At 46.5% G+C, this 15,492-nt stretch overlaps 1 protein-coding gene across 7 annotated transcripts in view; it reads left to right on the plus strand.

The window, feature by feature from the left end:
- Positions 1–2,383: 2,383 nt before the first annotated feature.
- LOC137381290 (zinc finger protein 664-like) overlaps positions 2,384–15,492 on the plus strand; it is a 41,680-nt gene continuing 28,571 nt past the window's right edge. For 5 of the 7 annotated variants that reach the window (XM_068053632.1, XM_068053635.1, XM_068053633.1 and 2 more), the window contains exons 1-3: positions 2,384–2,447; positions 3,667–3,715; positions 8,398–8,521. The gene's annotated coding sequence lies outside the window, so the exon portion shown is untranslated. The remainder of the gene's footprint in view (positions 2,448–3,666; positions 3,716–8,397; positions 8,522–15,492) is intronic. The other 2 variants (XM_068053637.1, XM_068053638.1) reach the window with 1 other exon arrangement.

Here is a 15,492-nt window from a genome sequence, read left to right on the forward strand (position 1 = left end):
TCTTTCAACGTGCTGTTCATGGAGCTCACATCCTCATGAATGCACCGCAGTGTTGCCAGCTGCTGCTCAAGTTCTAAAACCCAGAGCTCAAGCTGCTTCAATTGACAACACTTCCTGCACAAATGGTTCTCCAGGATATGGGAAGCATCCTGGAACTCCCACATAGTACAGGAGATGTACTCTCAAGGTTGAAGCAACCCTGCCATTCTTTTATTTCTTAGTTGACCCTTTGCTGCTGCTAAATAAACACTTACCAATACTACAACAGCTTAGAATTATTAATAAAACCTTACTAGTACTGATAAATCCTACTGAAAATCAATACAGTTCACAAGTTAAAATAAACCTTATTTAAAAAAAAGCTACTCACTTATTAAGTTATTTACACACACACGCTAATAGTAGTGTCTGAGCCCAGCTATTTAGAGTTATTGTCGAACAGCAGTTACTCACCAACCAATCATCTTGCAGCTTTCCTGTGATGTCACTGCTAACTTTGTTTTCAAACACCAGCACGTCTGGACTCCTCTCCCGGAAGTAAGTGCTTCAGGCCGCGATCCTCGGGCTCTATTTATCTGCTCACCACTCCGTGTTATTCCTGCAGTCCGCTGCTCTCCTGGAAGATAACTGCTTTAGGCCGCAATCCTCGGGCTGTGTTTATCAGCTCCCTGCTCAGTGTTCCTCCTGCATGTCCACTTCTCTCAGCTGCTTTCCTGGAAGGTAAATATTTTAATCTAATATCTACCCGCACCATTTACTAACCTGTGTATTACATTCCTCTTCCCTATTTTAAAATCATCTGGAGATTTTGATCTTGTGCCCCATATACCCAAGCCCAGATCATTTCTCTATATTGAGAAGAGCAATGTTCGCAACACTGATCCTGGAGGACACCACTGTTTCCATCTCTCCAGTCTGAAGAACATCCATTAACCACTACTCTCTGTTTTCTGCCCTTTACCCAACTTCCTATCCACACTGCCCCACTCCTTTTAATACCATGAGATTTAATTTTATCAACAAGCCTCCTGTCCAGCACCTTATCAAACACCTTTTGACAATCCATCCATACAACATCCACTGCATTTCCTTTCTCACTACATTGTATTATTCCCTCAATAATCCCTGCTGTCTGTCCTGAATGAATCCATTTCACTAACAAATGTTGAAATGTTTGCTCCACACCCACAGGATTTCATCAACAGAAAGGGCCAGTTGACTCCTGGAGTTTGAGACAAATCAGCTTTCAAAATTACAGAGTTTCAGCCAATGAGGGAGATCCGGGCTCAGCCCCGCCCACTCAGTACGACAGGCCCCGACCCTCACTCTCCGATTGGTTGGAGGACCAACCGCCCTCTCAGTCCTCCAGCTTCACACCCCTTTTCCTATTGGTCGGAGCTCCCGTCAATCACCCGGGCAGTCGAGTGTTGGTTTGTGTGAACAAATATCTCCCTGATTTTACTGAGACTCTTTTCCATGTCCCAGCTCCTGTAAATACTGGGTGTAAAGGGAACGGACTCTCAGGAGGCTCCACACCGCTGGCTGCTCGTGTGTAAGTGATCTCCTATCAGATTAATGTGCTTCTGCTGTGTGCGTGTTTAATAAAGTGCCTGAAAGCCTCACTGTAACACTCTCACATATCCCAGCTGCAGTGGAATGTCCATGCTGTCTGCTTCCTCTCCAATATCCCCCTGATTAAACTCAATGAACAATCCCATCTCCAAAGGGAAACGTCTCCTTAAAGCTGACAGTGTCGGCAGTTCTGCAGCTCATTTCACACTGAGTGTGTCAGAATGAAAAGCTTTAATAACAGCTGATGTTTCACAAAGGGAGACCTCACCAGACCAAAGGACATTGGTGGAGTTTTTGGGCTGTTTGTGTCACTGGGCTACAGGAGGATATTTTTAACAGAAGGAAAACTGGTCACAGCAGAGACAGTTTAACAGACTGTCTGTGGTCACTCTAACCCCCATCCACCCTCTCTCACTATTTATGGACACTGCGGCAGTAATTACTCCTCTGACCTTTCATGTCCCTCCTACACCCCTAATACACAGTCCTACATAATCCCTTCGGCCCCCTACATCCTCACTGTGCCGGAATCCACACCTGTCTCCCCATCTGTTGCTGTTCTCTCCCTGGATCCTCAAACTCCTGAACTTAATCTTCCCCTCCTGAAGTCTACAGGCTCTGAAACTGAAGACTGTTGTCCTTAGTCCCTGTTCCTTGATTTGCCTCCTTTTCTCTCCTCCTCTTTTCCCCCCTTGATTTTGTTCCACACTCTGGGCCTTGGCCCTTCTCCTGGGATGTGTTTTGACACAGGATTGGTAAATAATAAAAGCAAAATACTGTAGATGCTGGAAATCTGAAATAAAAACAAGAAATGCTTGAAATCCTCAGCAGGTCTGGCAGCATCTGTGGAGAGAGAAGCAGAGTTAACGTTTCAGGTCAGTGACTCTTCATCAGAACTGGAAAATATTAGAAATGTAATAGGTTTTCAGCAAATAACTAGGGGTGGGGCAAGAGATGACAAAAGAGGTGTTGATAGGACAGAGGGTCACAGAAAATAACTGACCAGAAGGTCACGGAGCAAAGGCAAACGGTATGTTAATGGTGTGCTGAAAGACAAAGTGTCAGTGCAGAGAATTGACAGAAAAATGAACATCCAAAACCAAAGCACAAACGTGAAAAAAACAGTGGGTCGGCACAGTGGCGCAGTGGTTAGCACCGCAGCCTCACAGCTCCAGCGACCCGGGTTAAATTCCGGGTACTGCTTGTGTGGAGTTTGCAAGTTCTCCCTGTGTTTGCGTGGGTTTCCTCCGGGTGCTTCGGTTTCCTCCCACATGCCAAAGACTTGCAGGTTGATAGGTAAATTGGCCATTATAAATTACCCCTAGGATAGGTAGGTGGTAGGGAAATATAGGGACTGGTGGGTATGTGGTAGGAATATGGAATTAGTATAGGATTAGTATAAATGGGTGGTTGATGGTCGGCACAGACCCGGTGGGCCGAAGGGCCTGTTTCAGTGCTGTATCTCTAAAAAAAAACTAAACAAACTAATATAAAATCAACAAATAAAAAATTAAAAATAAGAAAAAGTAATGAAAAATAAAATTAAAAAGAGGGGCCCTATCATGCTCTGAAATTATTGAACTCAATGTTCAGTCCGGCTGACTGTAGCGTGCCTAATCGGTAAATGAGATGCTGTTCCTTGAGCTTGCATTGATGTTCACTGGAACACTGCAGCAATCCCAGGACAGAGATGTGAGAATGAGAGCAGGGGGGAGTGTTGAAATGGCCAGCAATCGGAAGCTTGGGGTCATGCTTTCAGACTGATCAGAGGTGTTCTGCAAAGCGGTCACCCAGTCTGCATTTCGTCTCACCAATGTAGAGGAGACCACATTGTGAGCAGCGAATACAGTATACTACATTGAAAGAAGTACAAGTAAATCGCTGCTTGACCTGAAAGGAGCGTTTGGGGCCTTGGATAGTGAGGAGAGAGGAGATAAATGGGCAGGTATGACACCTCCAGCGATTGCATGAGAAGATGCCATGAGAAGGGGACGAGGTGGTGGGGGTAATGGAGGAGTGGTAAATAATAACTTGTTTAACACTATTAAATTGTGCTTTGATTAAAGGTTAAGATAATCTATTCTCTGTCAACAGAACAGATGCTCCAGAACGAAACTACGCAAATATGAAATCATAAGTTACGGTAAAAAGATTTGGTTGACATGATATTTTAATTGGCTTGTTGAAACTCTAAAGTGATTTAAAGATTTTCCTGTGATTTATTGTGTTGCCCTGAAAGCAGGGTTACGCTACATTGTTTTGAGATCTTAATAGATGAGACTGAAGCCCAAGCATTTGCTTCTATTCTTATAACCATTAAAATGGTGATTCAATCATGGGTGAAAAAATATATGATTTCCCTGATAAATGATCAGTCTTGTGAGAAAATCTGCCATCACATGTAGGGGGAATATGAGGATGCACTTTTTTACGCAGCAGGTGGTAATGACCTGGAACTCGCTGCCCACAAGGGTGTGGAAGTGGAGACGATCAATGACTTCAGTGGAAGTTGGATGGCCACCTGAGAGAAATAGACTTGCAGGGCGAGTTGGGGATTGCACTGACTGCATAGCTCTTTGGAGAACCAGCATGGATCCGTTGGGCCAAATGGTCTCCTTCTGTGCCGTAAATGACTCTATAACTCTAGGATGTCTCAGTTCTCCACCCTGGGATACTCAGTTGGGTCTGTTCAAAGATCTGCCTTAGTGCTAAGGGATCAGATGGGGAAGAGTTTGTTAAGTGTATCCAGGATAGTTTTCTCAAGCAGTATGTGGATGGCCCTGCTAGAGAAGGGGCTACACTCGACCTCCTCGCTGGGCAGGTGGTTGATGTGTCAGTGGGGGAGCACTTTGGGACCAGTGACCATAACTCTATTAGCTTCAAGATAGTTATGGAAAAGGATAGGACTGGTTCTCAAGTTGAAGTCTTAAATTGGGGGAAGGCTAATTTCGTTGGCATCAGGCAGGAACTCTCAAAAGTTGAATGGGAGAGGCTATTTACAGGTAAAGGGTCGTCTGGCAAGTGGGAGGCTTTTAAAAGTGAGATAGGAAGAGTTCAGGGCTGGCACGTTCCTGTTAGATGGAAGGGCAAGGCTGGCAAGTTTAGGGAACCTTGGTTGATGAGGGATATTGAGGGTCTGGTCAGGATAAAGAAGGAGGCATATGTCAGGTATAGGCAGCTGGGATCAAGCGAGTCCCTCGAGGAGTATAGGGGATGTAGGAGTACATTTAAGAAGGAAATTAGGAGGGCGAAAAGAGGCCATGAGATTTCCCTGGCAGGTAAGATAAAGGAGAATCCTAAAAGATTCTGTAAATGTATTAAGAGTAAAAGGGTAGTTAGGGAGAAAGTAGGTCTCCTTAAGGATCAATATGGTAATTTACGTGTGGAGCCACGGGAAATAGGCGAGGCCTTAAATGAATACTTCTCGTCTGTATTTACCGTGGAGAAGGTCATGGAAGCTAGTGAGTTCAAGGGAGGGAACAGCGATATCCTGGAGCATATTGATATTACAAAGGAGTAGGTGTTGGAGGTTTTGAAGTGCACTAAGGTGGATAAATCCCCAGGGCCTGACCAGGTGTATCCTAGGATGCGATGGGAAGCAAGGGAAGAGATTGCTGGGCCCCTGGCAGAGATTTTTGTATCATCGTTAGCCACGGGTGAGGTACCAGAAGACTGGAGGATAGCTAATGTTGTATCTTTATTTAAGAAGGGCAGCAGGGATAAGCCAGGGAACTACAGGCCGGTGAGCCTTACATCAGTGGTGGGAAAGTTATTGGAAGGGATTCTGAAAGACAGGATTTATATGCATTTGGAAAGGCATGGTCTGATTAGGGATAGTCAGCATGGCTTTGTGCGTGGGAAATCATGTCTCACGAATTTGATTCGAGGAGGTGACCAAGAGGATTGACGAGGGCAAGGCGTTGAAAGTTGTCTACATGGACTTTATCAAAGCCTTTCACATGATAGGCTAGTCCGGAAGGTCTGAACACATGGAATCCAGGGTGAGCTAGCCAAATGGATACAAAATTGGCTTGGTGATGGGAGGCAGAGGATGGTAGTGAAGGATTGTTTTACAGATTGGAGGCCGGAGACCAGTGGTGTACCGCAGGGATCGGTGCTGGGCCCTCTGTTGTTTGTCATATATATTCATGACTTGGATGTGAATGTCGGGGGCACGATTAGTAAGTTTGCAGATGAGATGGGAAAGTGGGCAAGGGATTGGCAAATGGAATTTAACGCAGACAGGTACGAAGTAATGCATTTTGGGAAGTTAAACCAGGGCAGGACATACACAGTGAATGGCAGGGCCCTGGGGAGTGTTGTTGAGCAGAGAGACCTTGGGGTGCAAGTACATTGTTCCCTGAAAGTGGCAACACAGGTAGATAGGGTGGTGAAGAAGGCGTATGGCATGCTTGTCTTCATCGGCCGAGGCATTGAGTACAAGAGTTGGGATGTCATGTTCCAGTTGTACATAACGTTGGTTTGGCCGTATTTGGAGTACTGTGTGCAGTTCTGGTCGCCACACTACAGTAAAGATGTGATTAAGCTAGAGAGGGTGCAGAAAAGATCCACAAGGATGTTGCCTGGTTTGGAGGGCTTGAATTATAAAGAGAGATTTGATAGGCTGGGTCTGTTTTCCCTGGAGCGAAGGAGGCTGAGAGGGGACATGATAGAGGTATATAAAATGATGAGAGGCATAGATAGGGTAGATAGCCAGAGTCTGTTTCCCATGGTAGGGGTGACTAAAACTAGAGGGCATAGATTTAAGGTGAGAGGGAGGAGGTTTAAAGGGGATCAAAGGGGTACATTTTTCACGCAAATAATAGTGGGTATCTGGAATGAGCTGCCTGAGGAGGTGGTGGAGGCAGGAACAGTAGCAACATTTAAGAGGCATCTGGACAGTTACTTGAATGAGCAAGGCATAGAGGGATATGGAATTAATACAGGCAGGTGGGATTAGTATAGATAGGCATTATGGTCGGCGTGGACGCGGTGGGCCAAGGGCCTGTTTCTGTGCTGAACGACTTTATGACTATGACTCTATAACATAAGAACATAAGAAATAGGAACAGGGTAGGCCATTCAGCTCCTTGAGCCAGCTCCGCCATTTAATAAATTCTTGGCTGCTATGATTGTGGCCTTAACTCCACTTTCCTGCCTGCCGCCGTAACCCTTGACTCCCTTGTAGATCACAAATCTGTCTGAGACAGCCTTAAATATATTCAATGACCCAGCCTCCACTGCTCTCCTTGTACAGAATTTCAAAAATTAACTGCCTTCTGAGAGAAGAAATTCTTCCTCATCTCTGAGTGAAAAGGAAGGCCTGTTATTTTGAAACCATGACCCCTAGTTCTACATTCTCCCATGATAGAAAACATCCTCTCGGCATCTACCCTGTCAAGCCCTCTCAGAATCTTATATGTTTCAGTAAGATCACCTCTCATTCTTCCGAACTCCAATGAGTATAGGCCCAACCTGTTCAATCTTTCCTCAGAACACAACCCCTTAATCCCAGGAATCAGCCGAGTGAACCTTCTCTGAACTGCTTCCAATGCAAGACTATCCTTTTTCAAGTAAGGTGACCAAAATTGTACACTGGAAGATGGTTGAGGTTGTTGGAGGTCAATCATCTGAGCTCCAGGGCATCACTGCAGGGGTTCCTCAGGGTAGTGCCCTAAGCCCAACCACCTTCAGCTGCTTCATCAATGACCTTCCTTCAATCATAAGGTCAGAAGTGGGGATAAAAAGAACAAAGAACAGTACAGCACAGGAACAGGCCATTCAGCCCTCCATGCTTGCGCCAATCATGATGCCTGTCTAAACTAAAACCTTCTGCATTTCCGGGGTCCGTATCCCTCTATTCCCATCCTATTCATGTATTTGTCAAGATGCCTCTTAAACGTCGCTATCATACCTGCTTCCACCACCTCCCCCGGCAGCAAGTCCCAGGCACTCACCACTCTCTATGTAAAAAAACTTGCCTCGCACATCCCCTCTAAACTTTGCCCCTCGCTGATGATTGCACAATGTTCAGCACCATTTGCAACTCCTCAGATTCTGAAGCAGTCCGTGTCGATATGCAGCAAGACCTGGACAATATTCAGGCTTGGGTGGCAAGTAACATTCATGCCACACAAGTGCCAGGCAATGACTATCTCAATCAAGAGAGAATCTAACCATCTGCCCTTGAAAATCAATGGCATTACCATCACTGAATTCCCCCACTGTCAACATTCTGTCACAAAGAACAAAGAACAGTACAGCACAGGAACAGGCCATTCGGCCCTCCAAGCCTGCGCCGATCTTGATGCCTGCCTAAACTAACACCTTCTGCACTTCCAGGGCCCATATCCCTCTATTCCCTTCCTATTCATATATTTGTCAAGGTGTCTCTTAAACGTCGCTATCGTATCTGCTTCCACCACCTCCCCTGGCAGCAAGTTCCAGGCACTCACCACCCTCTGTGTAAAAAACTTGCCTCGCACATCCCCTCTAAACTTTGCCCCTCACACCTTAAACCTATGTCCCCTAGTAATTGTGTAGTCGCTGATAAGATTGTTTTATGCTGATAGCCCTAAACCACATTCAACTGAATTTTTGACAAAGCTAACCAAACCCAAGAACTGAATTATAATCTTGCAGCACAGTTAGATGACTAATAGAAAATTGACCTTTTAGGTCCTAAGATAAGGCAAACTTTTTCACTGAGGCTTTTATTATTATAGAGATGAACTTTTTTAACCTTTTAGGAAGATGAACACTTTTTTAAATTTTCTAATCCCTCATTCATAGGGCAATAATTATTTTTACCCCTTATTATGGCAGGACTCCTTCCTCATGGACAAAGACGAGAGTGGTCCTAAAGGAAGAGTGCTAAATTGGGGGAAGGCCAACTATACCAAAATTCGGCAGGAGCTGGGGAATGTAGATTGGGAGCAGCTGTTTGAAGGTAAATCCACATTTGATATGCGGGAGGCTTTTAAAGAGAGGTTGATTAGCGTGCAGGAGAGACATGTTCCTGTGAAAATGAGGGGTCGAAATGGCAAGATTAGGGAACCATGGATGACAGGTGAAATTGTGAGACTAGCTAAGAGGAAAAAGGAAGCATACATAAGGTCTAGGCGGCTGAAGAAAGACGAAGCCTTGAAAGAATATTGGGATTGCAGGCGCAATCTGAAACGAGGAATTAAGAGGGCTAAAAGGGGTAATGAAATATCTTTAGCAAACAGGGTTAAGGAAAATCCCAAAGCCTTTTATTCATATATAAGGAGCAAGAGGGTAACTAGAGAAAGGATTGGCCCACTCAAGGACAAAGGAGGAAAGTTATGTGTGGAGTCAGAGAAAATGGGTGAGATTCTAAATGAGTACTTTGCATCGGTATTCACCGAGGAGAGGGACATGACGGATGTTGAGGTTAGGGACAGATGTTTGGTTACTCTAGGTCAAGTCGGCATAAGGAGGGAGGAAGTGTTGGGTATTCTAAAAGGCATTAAGGTGGACAAGTCCCCAGGTCCGGATGGGATCTATCCCAGGTTACTGTGGGAAGCGAGAGAGGAAATAGTTGGGGCCTTAACAGATATCTTTGCAACATCCTGAAACACGGGTGAGGTCCCGGAGGACTGGAGAATTGCTAATGTTGTCCCCTTGTTTAAGAAGGATAGCAGGGATAATCCAGGTAATTATAGACCGGTGAGCCTGACGTCAGTGGTAGGGAAGCTGCTAGAGAAGATACTGAGGGATAGGATCTATTCCCATCTGGAAGAAAATAGGCTTATCAGTGATAGGCAACATGGTTTTGTGCAGGGAAGGTCATGTCTTACCAACTTAATAGAATTCTTTGAGGAAGTGACAAAGTTGATTGATGAGGGAAGGGCTGTAGATGTCGTAGACATGGACTTCAGTAAGGCGTTTGATAAGGTTCCCCATGGTAGGCTGATGGAGAAAGTGAAGGCGCATGGGGTCCAGGGTGTACTAGCTAGATGGATAAAGAACTGGCTGGGCAACAGGAGACAGAGGGTAGCAGTGGAAGGGAGTTTCTCAAAATGGAGACGTGTGACCAGTGGTGTTCCACAGGGATCCGTGCTGGGACCACTGTTGTTTGTGATATACATAAATGATTTGGAGGAAAGTATTGGTGGTCTGATTAGCAAGTTTGCAGACGACACTAAGATTGGTGGAGTAGCAGATAGTGAAGGGGACTGTCAGAGAATACAGCAGAATATAGATAGACTGGAGAGTTGGGCAGAGAAATGGCAGATGGAGTTCAATCAGGGCAAATGCGAGGTGATGCATTTTGGAAGATCCAATTCAAGAGTGAACTATGCAGTAAATGGAAAAGTCCTGGGGAAAATTGATGTGCAGAGAGATTTGGGTGTTCAGGTCCATTGTTCCCTGAAGGTGGCAACGCAGGTCAATAGAGTGGTCAAGAAGGCATACGGCATGCTTTCCTTCATCGGACGGGGTATTGAGTACAAGAGTTGGCAGGTCATGTTACAGTTGTATAGGACTTTGGTTCGGCCACATTTGGAAAACTGCGTGCAGTTCTGGTCGCCACATTACCAAAAGGATGTAGATGCTTTGGAGAGGGTGCAGAGGAGGTTCACCAGGATGTTGCCTGGTATGGAGGGTGCTAGCTATGAAGAGAGGTTGAGTAGATTAGGATTATTTTCATTAGAAAGACAGAGGTTGAGGGGGGACCTGATTGAGGTGTACAAAATCATGAGAGGTATAGACAGGGTGGATAGCAAGAAGCTTTTTCCCAGAGTGGGGGATTCAATTACAAGGGGACACGAGTTCAAAGTGAAAGGGGAAAAGTTCAGGGGGGATAATTTGCGTGGAAAGTTCTTTACGCAGAGGGTGGTGGGTGCCTGGAATGCATTGCCAGCGGAGGTGGTAGACGTGGGTACGATAGCGTCTTTTAAGATGTATCTAGACAGATACATGAATGGGCAGGAAGTAAAGAGATACAGACCCTTCGAAAATAGGCGACATGTTTAGATCGAGGATTTGGAGCGGCGCAGGCTTGGAGGGCCGAAGGGCCTGTTCCTGTGCTGTAATTTTCTTTGTTCTTTGTTCTTTGTTCTTTGTTCAATTAGGGTTGGATTAATATTTGGGTTTACAGGACCCAGGGATGGATTAATGCTCGGGCTTACTGCTCACGTCTACAGGACACAGATTATTTTTTTTACTCAATTCATGGGATGTGGACATCACTGCCGAGGCCAGCATTTATTTCCCATCCCTAATTGCCCTTGAGAAAGTGGTCATGAGCTGCCTTCTTGAACCGCTGCAGTCCATGTGGGGTTGGTATACCCACAGTGCTGTTTGGAAGGCAGTTCCAGAATTTTGACCCAGCAACAGTGAAGGAACGCCAATATAGTTTCAAGTCAGGATGGTGTGTGACTTGGAGGGGAATTTGCAGGTGGTGGTATTCCCATGCATCTGCTGCCCTTGTCCTTCTCGTTTGTAGAGGTCGCGGGTTTGGAAGGTGCTGTCTAAGGAGCCTTGGTGCGTTGCTGCAGTGCATCTTGTGGCTGGTACACACTGCTGCCACTGTGCGTCGGTGGTGGAGAGAGTGAATGGCACCCCATCTACAAACAATCAAGCGGGCTGCTTTGTCCTAGATGGTGTCGAGCTTCTTGAGTGTTGTTGGAGCTGCACCTAACCAGGCAAGTGGAGAGTATTCCATCACACTCCTGGCTTGTGCCTTGTAGATGGTGGACAGGTTTTGGGGAGTCGGGAGGTGAGTTACTCGCCTCAGGATTCCTAGCCTCTGACCTGCTCATGTAGCCACGGTATTTATATGGCTACTTTAGTTCAGTTTCTGGTCAATGGTAACCCCCAGGATGTTGATAGTGGAGGATTCAGCGATGATAATGCCATTGAATCTCAAGGGGAGATGGTTAGATTCTCTCTTGTTGGAGATGGTCATTGCCTGGCACTTGTATGGTGTAAATGTTACTTGCCACTTATCAGCCCAAGCCTGGATATTGTCCAAGCCTTGCTGTATTTCTGCACGGATAGCTTCATTATCTGAGGAGTCGCGAATGGTTCTGAACATTGTGCGATCATCAGCGAACATCCCCACTTCCAACCTTATGATTGAAGGAAGGTCATTGATGAACAAAGAACAGTGCAGCACAGGAACAGGCCATTCGGCCCTCCAAGCCTGCACCGATCTTGATGCCTGTCTAAACTAAAACCTTCTGCTCTTCTGGGGTCCGTATCCCTCTATTCCCATCGTATTCATGTATTTGTCAAGATGCCTCTCAAACGTCGCTATCGTACCTGCTTCCACCACCTCCCCCGGCAGCAAGTTCCAGGCACTCACCACCCTGTGTGTAAAGAACTTGCCTCGCACGTCCCTCTAAACTTTGCCCCTGGCACCTAAGAAGCAGCTGAAGATGGTTGGGCCTAGGACACTACCCTGAGGAACTTCTGCAGTGATGTCCTGGAGCTCAGAAGATTGACCTCCAGCAATCACAACCATCTTCCTTTGTACTAGATATGACTCCAACCAGCGGAGAGTTTGCCCCCTGTTTCTCATTGACTCCAGTTTCGCTAGGGCTGCTTGATGCCATGCTCGGTCAAATGCTGCCTTGATGTCAAGGGCAGTCACTCTCACCTCACCTATTGAGTTCAGCTCTTTTGTCTATGTTTGAACCAAGGCTGTAATGAGGTCAGGAGCTGAGTGGCCCTGGCGGAATCCAAACTGATCGTCACTGAGCAGGTTATTGCTAAGCAAGTGCTGCTTGATGGCACTGTTGATGACACCTTCCATTACTTTACTGATGATTGAGAGTAGACTGATGGGGCGGTAATTGGCTGGGTTGGACTTATCCTTCTTTTTGTGTACAGGACACACCTGGGCAATTTTCCACATTGCAGGGTAGATGCCAGTGTTGTAGCTGTACTGGAACAGCTTGGCTAGGGGCGCGGTAAATTCCGGAGAACAGGTCTTCAGTACTATTGCCAGAATGTTGTCAGGACCCATAGCCTTCAGTCGTTTCTTGAAATCACGTGCAGTGGATCTAATTGTCTGAAGGCTGGCATCTGTAATGCTGGTGACTTGAGGAGGAGGCCAAGATGGGTCATCAACTTGGCACTTCTGGCTGAAGATTTTTGCAAATGCTTCAGCCTTATCTTTTGCACTGATGTGCTGGGCTCCCCCATCATTGAGGATGGGGATATTTGTGGAGCCACCTCCTCCAGTTAGTTGCTTAATTGTCCTCCACCATTCACACTGGATGTTCTAGGACTGCAGAGCTTATAACTGACCTCAATACGCCCCCACCGCAATGAATTTCGCGCTCGGCATGACATTGAGCTCTTCTTCCATCGCTTCTGCCTCCGGGCTCACTTCTTTGACCAGGAATCCTGCCCCTGACCAGCAGACCCATTCACCCACCTCCAGCATTCTCCCCCAACCTGGATCCCTTCCTCTGGCCTCTTCCCTGCTCTTGATCGTTTAATTGAAAACTGTCGACGAGACATCGACCATCTCAATTTCTCTGCCCCCGTCACTCACTCTAACCTTTCTCCCTCTGAACTTGCCGCACTCCATTCTCTCAGGTCTAACCCCAACGTTGTCATCAAACCTGCAAACAAGGGTGGTGCTGTTTTTGTCTGGCATACCGACCTCTACCTTGCAGAGGCTCAGCGCCAACTCTCAGACACTTCTTCCTACTTCTCCCTGGACCATGACCCCACCACCGAACATCAAGCTACTGTCCCTAGGACTGTCACTGACCTCATCTCTTCTGGAGATATTCCCTCTGCAACTTCCAATCTCATAGTCCCGCAACTCTGGACAGCCCACTTCTACCTCCTTCCCAAAATCCACAAACAGGACTGTCCCGGCAGACCCATTGTTTCAGCCTGTTCCTGCCCCACTGAACTTATTTTTTCCTATCTTGACTCTATCTTTTCTCTCCTGGTCCAGTTTCTTCCCACCTACAGCCGTGTCTCTTCTGACGCCCTACGTCATTTTGACAATTTCCAGTTTCCTGGCCCCAACTGCCTCCTCTTCACTATGGACGTCCAATCTCTTTACACCTCCATCCCCCACCAGGATGGTTTGAGGGCTCTCCGCTTCTTCCTTGAACAGAGGCCTGACCAGTCCCCATCCACCACCACCCTCCTCTGCCTGGCTGAACTTGTTCTCACATTGAACAACTTCTCCTTCAACTCCACTCACTTCCTTCAAGTAAAAGATGTTACTATGGGTACCTGCAGGGTTCCTAGTTATGCCTGTCTTTTTGTGGGATATGTCGAACATTCCTTGTTCCAGTCCTACTCACGCCCCCTCCCCCAACTCCTTTTCCTGTACATTGATGACTGTATCAGTGCCATTTCCTGCTCCCGCCTGGAACTGGAAAACTTTATCAACTTTGCTTCTAATTTCCACCCTTCTCTCACCTTTACATGGTCCATCTCTGACACTTCCCTTCCCCTCCTCGACTTCTTTGCCTCCATCTCTGGGGATAGGCTGTCTACTAATATTCAGTATAATCCCACCGACTCGACTACACTTCTTCACACCCTGCCTCGTGTAAGGACTCCATTCCATTCTCCCAGTTTCTCCGTCTGCGACGCATCTGCTCTGATGATGCAACCTTCCATGACAGTGCTTCTGATATGTCTTTTTCCTCAATCGAGGAGTCCCCCCGCACTGTGGTTGACAGGGCCCTCAACCGTGTCCGGCCCATTTCCCACACCTCTATCTTCACCCCTTCCCCTCCCTCCCAGAACTGCGACGGGGTTCCCCTTCTCCTCACTTTCCACCCCACCGGCCTCCACATCCAAAGGATCATCTGCCATTTCCGCCATCTCCAATGTGATGCCACTACCAAACACATCTTCCCCTCCCTTCCCCTGTCAGCATTCCGCAGGAATCGTTCCCTCCACAACACCCTGGTCCACTACTCCATTACCCCAACCACCTCGTCCCCTTCCCACGGCACCTTCCCCTGCAAATGCAGGTGGTGTAATACCTGCCCATTTACCTCCTCTCTCCTCACTTTCCAAAGCCCCAAACACTCCTTTCAGGTGAAGCAGCGATTTACTTGTACTTCTTTCAATTTAGTATACAATATTCGCTGCGCACAATGTGGTCTCCTCTGCAGTGGTGAGACCAAATGCAGACTGGGTGACCGCTTTGCAGAACACCTCCACTCAATCTGAAAGCATGACCCCGAGCTTCCGGTTGCCGGCCATGTCCACATCTCTGTCCTGGGATTGCTGCAGTGTTCCAGTGAACATCAATGCAAGCTCGAGGAACAGTATCTCATTTACCAATTAGGCACACTACAGCCTATCGAACTGAACATTGAGTTCAATCATTTCAGAGCATGACAATTCCCCCCCCCCCCTTTCTATTTATATTTTTAGTTATTTTTTTATTTTTATGTGTTTATTTTATTTTAGTTTGTTTAGTTTGTTTCTACTGTCCCTACCCACTGTTTTTTTTCATGTTTGTGCTTGTGGCTGCTCAGTTTTCTGTCCATTAACACCCTCTCTGCACTAACACTTTGTCTTTCACCACACCATAAAATACCGTTTGCCTTTGCTCCATGACCTTCTGGTCTGTTATTCTCTGTGACCTTGTCCTATCAACACCTTCACCTTTGTTATCTCTTGCCTCACCTCCGCTTTACTTGCTTCAAACCTTTTACATTACTTATATCTGCCAGATCTGATGAAGGGTCACTGACCTGAAACATTAATTCTGCTTCTCTTTTCACAGATGCTGCCTGACCTGCTGTGTATTTCCAGCATTTCTTGTTTGTGTTTTATATCTGATCCATTGGTTATGGGATCGCTTAGCTCTGTCTATCGTGTGCTGCTTACGCTGTTAGGCATGCAAATAGTCCTGGGTTGTAGCTTCACCAGGTTGACACCTCATTTTGAGGTATGCCTGGT

Source organism: Heterodontus francisci, chromosome 22 (assembly GCF_036365525.1).
Source record: "Heterodontus francisci isolate sHetFra1 chromosome 22, sHetFra1.hap1, whole genome shotgun sequence".
NCBI lineage: Eukaryota > Metazoa > Chordata > Chondrichthyes > Heterodontiformes > Heterodontidae > Heterodontus > Heterodontus francisci.